At 44.7% G+C, this 12,808-nt stretch overlaps 1 long non-coding RNA gene across 4 annotated transcripts; it reads left to right on the plus strand.

Annotated features, from left to right (window-relative positions):
• The first annotated feature begins 5,788 nt into the window (after positions 1 to 5,788).
• On the plus strand, positions 5,789 to 12,543 carry LOC128424252 (uncharacterized). 4 transcript variants are annotated; one of them, XR_008332962.1, is made up of 6 exons: positions 5,789 to 6,170; positions 7,534 to 7,660; positions 7,956 to 8,044; positions 8,654 to 8,729; positions 9,452 to 9,719; positions 10,336 to 10,436. It is a non-coding gene; the product is annotated as an uncharacterized LOC128424252 (long non-coding RNA). The 4 variants fall into 4 exon arrangements; XR_008332960.1 differs by lacking the exon at positions 10,336 to 10,436 and adding an exon at positions 12,249 to 12,543 and having other exon boundaries at positions 5,790 to 6,170; XR_008332963.1 differs by lacking the exons at positions 7,956 to 8,044; positions 9,452 to 9,719; positions 10,336 to 10,436 and adding exons at positions 8,101 to 8,255; positions 12,249 to 12,543.
• The last annotated feature ends 265 nt before the right edge of the window (positions 12,544 to 12,808 follow it).

Raw genomic sequence — 12,808 nt, forward strand, 5'->3', positions numbered from 1 at the left:
GGATGGAGCCCATTTGGCTAGATAAGGATCTACAGTCAGAGAAGGACTTCACAATTAGCATTTAGGATCTACTGGAGACCAGTGATTTCCATCCAAGTAGAAATGGTCCTGAAATAGTTCTCATTCAAATTTCTCTAGGGATTAATTTTGTCGCCAACGTACAATGCTTGTGCTATCCCCTATTGTTACACTTTTTATTCTCAAGTTTGTGCAGAATACTGTCCTTGTAAACATTTGCCTGAGCCTGAGCTTTCAGTTCCTCCAGCTTATGTCTTTTCTCCCCTCTGTACCCAACTCCTTACCAGTGTCCATGTACAGTATGCATTGATTAAAACAATGCTAAAAAACAAACAAACCACTAATCTTGGTGTTAAAGTCCACATACAGCTGCATTGAGATTCTTTTAAGAGGTGTTTCTCCAGCACGCAAAACTGCATGTGCACAAACATTGCATAAGTTGGATGTTAATTAACACTTAGGTTTGTGATTGCTTTCCATACTGTTTCATCAAAATGCATATACAGGGCGAGATAAGGGGGAGGGATTGATTGAAATGGACAAAAATTGACGGATCAGCTCGAGCTCAGGTCAGAAGCTGTGATCCGGTGGAGCTCAGCCTAGTTCCACATAGCCCTTAGCCTAATTTCACATGGGTTGCAAGGAGGGAATAAAGGGGAGGAAGAGGGTAGCAGAAAGTGTGTTAGAGTGAACAGAGGTGAAAGAGAGAGATAAATTGATGTAACCAAAAGGTGGCAGCTACACCCACTTCAAGATTTGGCCCCACCCACCATCACAATTGCAGACCCACCCAGATTATTCCTGAGGGGGAAATGCCCCTTGTTCTTGGCTCAGCTGCCATCTGCCTATGGCTGACCTTCAACATCATTGAGCACCCACAATCCTCCAGTGATGCATGAATAAATGCCTGACTTTTTAAAAGGGGAGGTGATAATACAGGAACTGAAAAGGAAGTCAATACTAGATCAGGGAAAGGATTGAGTTAGAACAGGGGTCCCCAAACTAAGGCCCGCGGGCCGGATAAGGCCTGAGGGACTCATTTATCCGGCTCGCAGCGACCCCCGCCACCCGCTCTTACCAGCGCTGCGTGGCTCCCCACTTCCAGGTCATAGGAGCACCAGAAATAGCTTGTGCACATGTGCAAGCATTATTTGCACATGCGCAAGCGTTATTTCTGGTGCACACACAGGTCAGAGGAGGCCCGTGCACATGCGCACAAGCTATTTCCAGTGCTCCTCTGACCCAGAAGTGCGCCGAAAGTAGCGTATGTGCATGCGTATGGGCACGCACTCCTCCACCCTCCGGCCTGCCACGCAATCGGTGCTGGAGACACCACCCTGAGGTGTGGTAAGTTTGCTGACCCCTGAGTTAGAAAGTCTCTATGTTCCAGTTCTGGGATGAGTCAAATTGCCACAGATATTCCTAGAAGAGACCCATGAATGACTGAGTGTGCCAAAAGATCTGCATATAAATCCTACATGTGTACATGTGAAACGAGGAAACTGGAAAGAAGTTGCTTTCATGTGGGGAATTGAAATGCAGCGATTCATTATGTTACTGACATCCTAATATGTCTGATTTCAACAAAGGTTCCTATTCACAACATAAATGAATTGGCTTAAAGGGGAGGGGGGATCTTGCTTCACTTTAAGCATTTAGAGCAATGTCTCTTCCCATCACAGTCAAAAGTGAAGTTGGAAACGTATAAAAGGCTGCAGACCAAATTTTTGCAAATATGCTTTTACGAGTCATAGGGATGCATATAATTACCAAAGGTAGAAAATACAGCTGTGGTGGTGAAATGGAAAATTGGAACAGGATGGTGTCTCCAGTAGCCTCCCCTCTTAGCCAATCTGAACTAATCCTTAATGAATTCCCAAGAAAGCATGAAGTGTGCTCTTTGCCGAAGAAAGGAAAGTGCTGAACAAGTGAAAGTGGATTCTGGAATAGACACTGCCACTTTTGCTGTTTGGATTTCAGATGCCAGGGGCAAATTAAATAGGAGGACATCTCTGATACTCTCAGTCCAGAGTAGCTACTAATTTAGGAAGAATGCTAATAATGAAGTTAAGAGGGAAAGGCAGCACACTGGAAAGCCAAACAGAATGTCCACACACCAGCAGTAAAAATTGGATTGTAAGAGACCAGCCCATTCCTGAACAGAATCCTCATTCTAGGAAGATATTGGGACATTTCTCACTGATTTGAATGGTTGAAAGGTTGTTGACTTGCCCCAGCTTAGAGTGCCGGATTTGTTTGTTTTTCTGTTGACAGCTTATATCCTGAGACAAACTGCAGTTTCAGGGGGATTTTTGTTGTTGTTGGGAAAATAGAGGAGGTGGGTTAACCCTCAACCCATCCCATGCTATATTCCAGGCATAGGCAACCTCAGCCCTCCAGATGTTTTGGGACTACAATTCCCATCATCCCTGACCACTGATCCTGTTAGCTAGGGATCATGGGAGTTGTAGTCCCAAAACATCAGGAGGGCCGAGGTTGCCTATGCCAGCTATAGTCTCAGTATGGTTTCCCTCAGCCCCCAAAATGGTTGCATTTTTAAAAATAAAATACAATACAATATTCACTAATCTGATCACACATTTCACCAGAAGCAGCTCATTTGGCTGGGGCAGAGCTGCAATGTTAGCCTGGTCTCTGCCCAGCAGGGAGAGTGTCAAGGTGGCAGGAGGTCACTGTGGTTTCGTCACACTGGCAGGACAGCAAGATTGGCTCCAGCAGTGCTCCTGCAGCACACCATACTCTGAGTAGGCCTATAGATATCACTGGAATCAGTGGACTGATTGAGTTCATAGGTCTACTCTTAGAACACATAAGGATAGAAACCCCTGTTTTTTTATCATTTAAGACTGGAGTAGGAAAGCACTGAGTTGTGGGCCAAATGTGGCCCTTCAGGACACTCCCCAGGCCCTCACCAGGCATACCTCACATCCTTCTTGGGTGTTTTTGCCTGCTTTGGGGTGTTTCCTTTAACTGTGTACATAAAGCTTCTTGCCGTTGGACTGAAGAATGCCCCCCCCCCCCGGTTATGATATGCCCTTCTCTGGTATTGGTACAAATAAGTAGTAGTCCATATGTCTTTTTAAATAATAAACAAGCAAAGGAGCCCAGTGTTCTGAGGCTATGATGATGTCTCCCCAGCTGTTGCCATTGTCTGTTGACTGCCTGTGATGTCACAAAAGCACATGGCAGTTGGGTGGTTATAAAGGTGGGCCAAGGGGAAATCCAAAGCAAAAGGCTTTTCCCTCCTCAAGGAGAACACTGCTGGGTAGTCTCCTTCAGCATGGAGGTGTGCAGAGCAACAAATAAGCCCGATCCTCTGGTAATGGGATGCTGTGGAGCAATGAGAAGGCAAGTTCACTTGCTGAGTGGGATTGTGGCTTGAAGGCAGCTGATATCCAAAGCCGGCTGATTTCTGGTACTGGACCAGGCAGAAGCTGGCAAATGGTGGTGGGTGGAAGCTGGTGGCGTTCATATTCAGAAGCTGGTGGAAATGCAAGACTACAGCAGGCTAGTGTTTGTGGATGCAGGCTGGTTGAAATTCACTTTCAGAAGCCCGTTGACACAAGCTGTGTAGATGTTTGTAGACTGAAACTGGATTACAGTGGTACGTCGGGTTAAGAATTTAATTCATTCCGGAGGTCCGTTCTTAACCTGAAACTGTTGTTAACCTGAAGCACCACTTTAGCTAATGGGGCCTCTCACTGCCGCAGCGCCACCAGAGCACGATTTCTGTTCTCATCCTGAAGCAAATTTCTTAACCCAAGGTACTATTTCTGGGTTAGCACAGCCTGAAACCTGAGGCGTATGTAACCTGAAGCATATGTAACCCGAGGTACCCCTGCATGTTATGTGAATGAACAGAGAGCGGCTGATGAGTGGATGTGTCTGTCCGAATGGAAGGTTTCAAATGGGGTGAAGGTGAGTGGTGTGTGTATCTGACGGGTGCATTCAAGGGATGGCGTAAGTCACCCTTCAGATAGCGTGTGCCTGGGGATTGTGTTCAGAAGATGGCAGAGATCGCCTTCCAGGCACAAGGTAAGTGGATGAATTGGTGGAAGGCAGTGGAAGTTAGTAGGCTGAGGTCAGGGATGAAGATGTCCAACAGAAGCCAGTGGCTGTGCCTTGGTGATGCTGTCAGATTATAGACAGCCCCCTCACTTGGCTTGTGTTTGCCATTCAGGGATGTTTTAACCTGCAAAGCTTTTTTCAAGACCACCCATGAAAGTAATGAAGAGAACCACAAGGCTTAAGCAAACCAGTTTCTATTTCTAAACAAATGTCTTTATAAAGTGGTGCTCATTACACCTTTCCCCCTCAAGGTGGACAACAAGGGGCTGTTTCACTGGAAGCCACTGGCTATGGACTCCCTGTGGTGTTACAAATGTCTAAAGGGAAAGAAGCAGTTAGTAGTGGGGGCAGAGGTGCCAGCATGAATAGAATATTGGGGGGGGGCAGATAAGCCCCACTCTGCATAATCAATCACAAGATGTAGAAGTTTATGGGAGACTGAATTGCAACATTTTTGTGTGGCCAACAGCAGAGCTCCAGGCTTAAACATGCGTGGAGAGTGAGAGCACATTATTTCATTTCAGGTTTATATGATATTGTTTTGAGAGGGAGGGGTGCTGTTTGGGGGGGGAGTGTTACCAGCAACCAGCATTTCTGGAGGGCAGGCTACACATTGAAATAAGTCCATAAATCAATTCATAAATTATTGTAGCTGTGGTGCAAGTTTGCCCTAAAAGTTGCATAGTCCCCTTCCACCATCGCCATGTTGGATAGGACATAATATCTGGAGGCTGTCACCACCATTCCAGCTGCACGGTTTCTGGCATTACCCAAAACACCCCTGTGTAATCTTGTTATTCTTTATAATATGTACAGCTCTGAACTGGGGGTTTTAAAATGGGTCTTCCGTATAATTTCCCCTCATTTCTGCTGCCCCCACTGATATATGTACCTGAATACTCCACTCCTAACAAAACCCAATAAGGAGCTTGTGGTGGTGCAATACGATTATTTATTCAAAACAGAAATAATAAGGGTTTTATAATTACTCAGTGTACAAACAGCTGACAATGCACTTAAGCTTTTGGAGCATAAAGATACAGAGCAAAAGCAGGTATGACAAAATTCCCTTTGCCAAGCTAAAGACGTGTTACATGGGATTATAGCTCTAGTAGACTCCGTCAGGCAGAGGATCTCCAGACCGGTGCAGACGTGCATGAGAGACGAGAAGGCTAAACCGCAAACTAAATGGAAGAAGAAAGCGAAACTTGGCTATGAGAGGCAGGGAACATCCAGAGTACTGTGCACTGACATGACGTGCAGATGATGATGAAGAAGAGTTTGGATTTGATATCCCGCTTTATCACTACCCGAAGGAGTCTCAAAGCGGCTAACATTCTCCTTTCCCTTCCTCCCCCACAACAAACATTCTGTGAGGTGAGTGAGGCTGAGAGACTTCAGAGAAGTGTGACTGGCCCAAGGTCACCCAGCAGCTGCATGTGGAGGAGCGGAGGCGCGAACCCAGTTCACCAGATTACAAGACTACCGCTCTTAACTACTACACCACACTGGCTCTCCAAGAGAAGGTAGATGCAAAGGCAGATAGATGCAGAGGAACTGCTGATCGCATTTGATGCTCCTGATATCAGCCTGATGGAATTGCTTGGTGGAAGCCAGAAAGGAGGATCAACATGAGGCGTGAAGGCCGCTCCCTGCAAGGCCCTTTCCACCAAGGGGGCGAGACCCACTATCACCAGACCTACAAAAGAGGCAAGACTGATCCAATTTAAGAAACTACCCCTTTTGCCACACATCCAGCAACTCTCACACCAACTCACACCCACTCCCAAACTCCACTATCAACCACTCCAAACCGAATTCTGCCAACTGTCTCCAGCATCATTCAAACAGCCCTTTCAAAGTCTCATCCAATCATCACTCACTACCAACATTCCAAGCTCCCTCCCTCCCCTGCATTTACCTTAATTCCTCTATTATAGTTACCTATACATAATTTCCCTCTGATATGCCTACAGTATGCACATAAACAGCAGAACAGTACAGTCCACTTCAGATTCTGTGTCCCAAAATGGCAGCAGGTGGAGAACTGTGAAATTCTATAGGTAAGGCAAAAGGCATAAGCCCCCGTTACCGTGCTGGTCCCATTCATGGCAGTAATGGCTTGAAGGAGGCTGGTGCCACGTAGGCTTTTAGGAAGAGCTGTGGCTCAGCAGTGCAGCCTCTGTTTGGTGTGCAGAAAACCCCAGCTTCAGTCCTTAGCATCTCCATGGAGAACTGGAAAAGACTCCTTGTCTGAAACCCTGGAGAGGCTCACCCAGTCAGCATGGTCAGTCCTAAACTCGATGAACCAGTGTTCTGGCTTGGTATAAGACAACTTCCTATGGTCTGGAAGAATTTCAGCATTGCTTCTGATAATGCCCATTTCTTGTGCCAAATGACCTGTAGAATTTGATAACTGGAGAAGCTTGAGGGGAAACTGGCACAAACACAAAAATGGTGGCATGAGGGGGGTTAATCAGCATTTCACTTTCTTCCACCTCCACTTTCTCCCTCGCCGCATGCCCATACCAAATAGCTGAAGACAGTATTTCAGAAACAATCTCTCTGCCCACTGTAGTGCTGGGACCCTCAGAACAGCTGAGGAGATCACCCCTTTTTAGAGAAAGAAAAGGCATGTGTCAAGCTGCCTCACCCACAGAGCCTTCGGGCAAAACACATCATTCTTTTGGCGCTGTCAGGGACTGAATAAATCACAGATAACTGGGTTAAAATGTCAGCACCCAATGGGATTGACATAAATCTGCTACCTTTCTGCATTCAAGGGAGATGCTAAACGGCAGTGCCACCAGCGCCTCATCCATTCGGCAGGGCAAATTAAATATCTTAACGAGCATGAATATATATACATTTTATTCCCTTGCAATAAGTCTATGCTGGATCTCAAGGTGGCCGAGGTTAAAGACGTGTGAATGTGAATGATGGCGTTAAAAGGTTTTCAGACTCTGTTTATTAATAGCTCTCACCCTTTCACCCCAGCGGCATCCATCACAGCTTGGTTAAAATACCATCTCCCTTCATCAATCACTGGGATTCTTCCCTGCCCAGATGAAGATGGAGGGACGAGGGAACAGAATATCTACCAACTATTTGTACAGTTGCAAGGGCGCTTTGTAACCGTAATACCAAAACAGAATCTTGTAGGATCAAGATGGGGTGTTTGGGGTATTTTTTTGTGGGATGTATTATTACTAGAGCAGTCAAGTACAGCATTTTCTGGTTGCCTAGAATGGACACACAGGGGAATGTGGCTCCAGACAGAGAGGACTTCCTGTCATACCTGCTCTGGAGCTTCCTCCCCCTGTGTGTGACCAGGTAGATGGGCATGACCCCAGCTGACCATATAAAAGGGCTGGCCTCGGAACTCTTACTCTCTTACTCTTTCTCTTGGACTCTCCTGGCTCTTAGCCAGCACATGGCTCAACCTTCACATAGGATGGAGCCCACAAGCAGAAAGTCTGAGATGTAACTCAGACTTCTTTTGACTGTAGCCACAGGATAAAGCCTGCCTTCAGATTACTGCTGTGAACTGAATGTGAGTAAAACTTTATTCTTACTTTTAAAGAAGACTGTGTTGTGTTATTATTATTTTAAGAGGGAAATAAAGGGGAAACTTACCAGGAACAATCCAGACTGGACAAGCCAGACAGGACTGCTTAATTAAAGGATTCTAATGAATCATCTATTTGCTTCCAATAAGTTGCAAAGGGAATGTGCTCTGGTGTTTACTCACTAGCATGAGTGAGGAGGGATAATATCAAAACAGTATATCCTCTCCTACTTTCCTTAACATTCCCACATTATTATTACTGTATTAAATCTCCTGACAGGGAGAAGACATCACTGGGTGGCTTTTAGATGTCCCAAAGGCCTTCATGAAGCCGTTGATCATCAAGGACAACCTTCCCTCCCACAAAATGTAAACTTCTTGAAGGAACTGATAGCGTTTTCTTTTTGTCTTCTGTTTTAATTTAGCTTGTCTCTCTGTAAACTGTTTGACGTTGGTAATGAAAAATGGAAATGGCAAATGGCCTCAAACTATCAGGAGTATATCCACTAAATGCAGCTGTAAGAAACAGACTTAACTGCCACTTACTTTGATGTTCTGCACTGTTCTCATTCCTGGATATGTAGGGATAAATATGTTACAGTCATTTTTAGCTTGTATTAAGCAACATTTCCCACCCTTCATCCAAAAGATCTAAATTTACTCTAGGAAGATTCCCCCCCCCCAAAAAAAAGGTAAGTTTGCCATGAGAGAAAGAGGAAGATCACAAACAGCAGAATGCATGAATAACATTACTTGGCAAAGGCATGATTTAGAAATGGTTGTGACTAAATTGTGGGGGTTAACAGTAAGTGTGCAAGAGCTTTGAGAAACAAATCACCTGTTAATCACAGACATTTCATGGCAGACAAATGAGTGTGGAAATGATTCCCTGTAGACAGAAAAACCCACCTGACATTCTGCCTTCCAACATTTTACAGATAAAAATAAAGATCTTGTAACCTTTATTCTGTTTTCAAGGACTTTGCAAACACCATCCAACCAACTATGGCACACTGTGGAAGGATTCACCACCTGCTACACCGACTTCTTTAAGGTGGCTGTGGCGTTTGCTCATTCTTTTGAAAATGTCTGTACAGTGGGAGAGAAAGAGTTAATCGGTAGTAAAGGTAAAGGTACCCCTGCCCGTACGGGCCAGTCTTGCCAGACTCTAGGGTTGTGCGCTCATCTCACTCTATAGGCCGGGAGCCAGCGCTGTCTGGAGACACTTCCGGGTCACGTGGCCAGTGTGACAAAGCTGCATCTGGCAAGCCAGCGCAGCACACGGAACGCCGTTTACCTTCCCACTGGTAAGCGGTCCCTATTTATCTACTTGCACCCGGAGGTGCTTTCGAACTGCTAGGTTGGCAGGCGCTGGGACCGAACGACAGGAGCGCACCCCGCTGCAGGGATTCGAACCGCCGACCATGCGATCGGCAAGTCCTAGGCGCTGAGGTTTTACCCACAGCGCCACCCGCGTCCCTAGTTAATCGGTAGATCAATAGAAAAGCCAGAGGCGGAGCCTACCTGTTTATAAAAGGGCATAGCCCAAGGTTGGTTTTAGTTAGTTGGTTGGTTGGGAAAGGCAGTTGGGAATGCTGTTGGCAGACAGTTGAAAATAGAGAGACAGTTAGCGCAGTTGGTTCTTGTGTGAGGGGAGGTAGAAGAGTTAGAGACAGGATAAAATAAGACTAAAAAGGTAAAGAGTAACAACATTTTGAATACAGTTAAAGTTTATTTGTGTTTGCAATAAACTGCACTCTTCTTTGTTAACTTAAGAATCTGACTGAGACTAAGTGATTTACCGGGGAGGACCTGGTTGGTGGCAGTGGATTAGTGGTGTATGGGTCAATAGCCCGTGAGACGACTGGGGGCTCCGTACGAACGCCACAGGGGCCATGGCTCAGTGATAGAGCATTTTACTTGAAGGCATGCGGAGAGTTAAAGAAAAGGATTGGGTGCCCAATGATGGAAGCATTGCACTGTCCAAAACTCTGAAGATCTGCTGCCAGTCAGAGCATACAGCCCTAGGCTTGATGGACAAATGGTGAGACCTAGTTCATACAGTAAGACAGTTTCTTATATCCGTTTACACCATAGTCACTTGTCGTTGTCCACCACCGATTTAAAGAGGCTGGTTGTTCTTTGGAGAAATATGCACCATAAAAGCATAACTGACCTTCAACGGGTTATAAACAATTTAAAAACTTGTTTCTGTGGCTACAGTATGTGAAATGACAAGGTGTGCATGTGTGAATGCCAAAGCTGAGATCCACTCATGTCCCACTCAGAGACGAAAGAGAGGGGGAGGGAGGGAGGGACCATGAGGAATGACAATATCAGGTCACTCTGCTATGCTTTTCCCTTGGAAGGTCAGATGATAGAGATCTTCATGGATTACCAACAACTAATAACAATTCTATTCTCCCAGCCTCTTGGAGCAAAAATATTAACCATTATTTGGTTGTGTTATTCTCATGATGTCGCACTATTGCTTGTTTTTCTTTTTTATTAATTAAGCTGGCTAATATATTAATGCATTTTCTGCATTGTTTGAAGCCTCCCCGGGATCCCGCTGATGTAGCAAAGGACAGTCTACAAATTGGAGAATTGAATAAAATAAATGAGCACTGGGCAGAATATTCTCTCCTCTTCTTTTGTAGGACTATTTGCCCCCAATGAGAGTAAAATATTTGGTTAATTTGGAGCAGGGGGGGGGATGCAAAAAGATAAGTCCTTTCATGAAGGGCATCCTGCCTTTACATATTTTTGTTTTTGTTTTTTATATTTTAAAACATTTGATGCAATTTCTCTTATTTCTCAGTTCAACTAGATTCCAATCAAAAGAAGAAGAGTAGTTTGAATTTGATATCCCGCTTTATCACTACCCTAAGAAATCTCAAAACGGCTAACAATCTCCTTTCCCTTCTCCATCCCCTTTTACTCTATTTAGTTAAAATACTATTTGCACCTGCATTTAATATCAGGAAGGCAATTCCTCTCTTCACGGCACTCTGATTTTATTCCATTTTTTAACAACTTCCCATAGAAGTATCTCATCCTTGTGTTCCCAGTTCAGCTATGTTTTACAAGTATCAGATTTAACAATCATGATTCATCTTGGGAGAATCAGTGAGATTTCTTGCTGCCTTAGAATCAGACACCTTGGTGTCTTCAGACCCCCCCCCCCCAAAGTAGTCACTTTGCCCTGTCTCATTCATCCCCTTCCCCGGAGTTGCACATTGTAGATCAATAATACTGAATGATGGGGCAGTTCCAACTGACCCTCATTATATGGGGTATCACCAGGACCACTTCAAGGACTAGTTCTCCTCATATGAAGTGACCAGGAACCTGCAATCATCATCTGAGGCCCTTCTTTGTATGCCTCCTCCAGAGGTCTAGAGGGTGGCAACATGAGAATGGGCCTTTTCTGCAGTTGCTCCCCATTTTTGGAATGCTCTCCCCAAGGAAACTTGCCTGGCACCTTTCTTACATATCTTTAGGTGCCAGGCTATGTGTTTGTGGGAGGTGAGTTATTTGAACATTTTTATGATGTATTTTGTGTTCTTGTTTTGCATTTTTATGTTGTGAATCACTCTGAGATCTTTGCAGTGCTTTTTTAAAAAAAAATGTTTAGGCGTACTCTCATTTTGGCTTAAGAAAATCACCATTTTATAGTTCAAATCAGGAAAAATAAATACAGTAAATGGACAAAAGGATGAAGAACATGCATTATACCAGGAAAGGAAATGAAGCCGCCATCAGAGGTGGTAATAACGAAACTGACCAATTGCCATGCTAGATTCCAACTCCTACCCTTCACATATTAAATGTTCACTTTCGTCTGAGACTCAGGAAACACCATGACAGGAAATGAGGCTGCCATTGGGGTTAGCAACGGTACTGACAATTCACCATGCTAGAGAAGAAACTTTTTTAAAAAAATAGTTTCTTCTCCCATTAGATTGTTTATGGGTATGCATACCCCTGTGTACCCCCAGAAAAAAAATACTGGATTTTTGGATAAAGGGCAGTATACAAATTTAGTAAATAAACAAACCAAGAACAACAATACAGGGGGCAACCATTTGAAGTGTGTCCAATTGATGCACAATTGCCAATACATGGGTCCTTTTGGACCCAGAAGAGAGCAGAATGGAATGGGGCAGGGCAGGGTGCCCTTAGGCGCACTCTGGTGATGTGCTTGGGGGCCAGGAAGAGAACCCCAGCGCAAAATGGTCACCACCTATATTAATAATCAGAATGAGAAGAACATGCCATGAGAGCAGGCAGTCATTCCAATTCATAGTACACCATTTATCTGTTTACTGGAGAGCACACAACCCCATGCAAACAGGAGGAACCTTCTTTAGCACAACATAATTAGAAGCTTTCCAACCACACATGCAATTACATGCTCTATGGTTCCCTTTATTAAAGGTTTCCTTTGTCTGGATATGTGCCAAATTAGTTGCATGTGTGAATGTTTTCGCTGCACCGTAACCCTCAGCTATTTCGTACAGCGGGAACGCTGCATTGCATTAACCTCACAATTAACCCTTATTATTTGCAGGTGGATCAGCATTTCTCTCTGACCAAGGACACTCCAGCTGCCCGGCCAGAGGCCTCCACTGCAGCTCGAAGAGGAAGATACGCCACATCTGCTTTTCGTTTGCAGTGCGGCTGTCTTAGGAGGGTTGTATAACGGAGGGAGACTGTGGAGTGAACATCAGCGGAGCGGTCGAAAGCTTTAGGAGCATCAACATGAAATCTCCTGCCAAATCTCTCTAACTGGAACAGGATTGGTAACAGTTTTCAGGCCAAGATGCAGACCTCATTTATGAACATTGTGGGATGGTGGCCGGGGCACAGAGGGGGGTGGGTGGGCGGGATCTGCGAATGCCTCGGTCCAAATCTATGCAAGAGGTTAGAATAATACAAGACACAAATATTCCAGAATGTCTCATCGCAATTAAGCTTTGCTATCCGAAAAGAAGCTGTCCATTTCACATTATTTTACAGGATAGGAAAAACAGACTTCAGGCTTCAAGATAAACATACATAAGAGTACTGGAAAGGAAAAAGAGTGTGAAGCTTATTAAAGCAAAGCAAAAGGGAAAAAAAAGTGACATA

The sequence above is a fragment of the Podarcis raffonei genome, chromosome 12 (genome assembly GCF_027172205.1).
Source record: "Podarcis raffonei isolate rPodRaf1 chromosome 12, rPodRaf1.pri, whole genome shotgun sequence".
Classification (NCBI taxonomy): domain Eukaryota; kingdom Metazoa; phylum Chordata; class Lepidosauria; order Squamata; family Lacertidae; genus Podarcis; species Podarcis raffonei.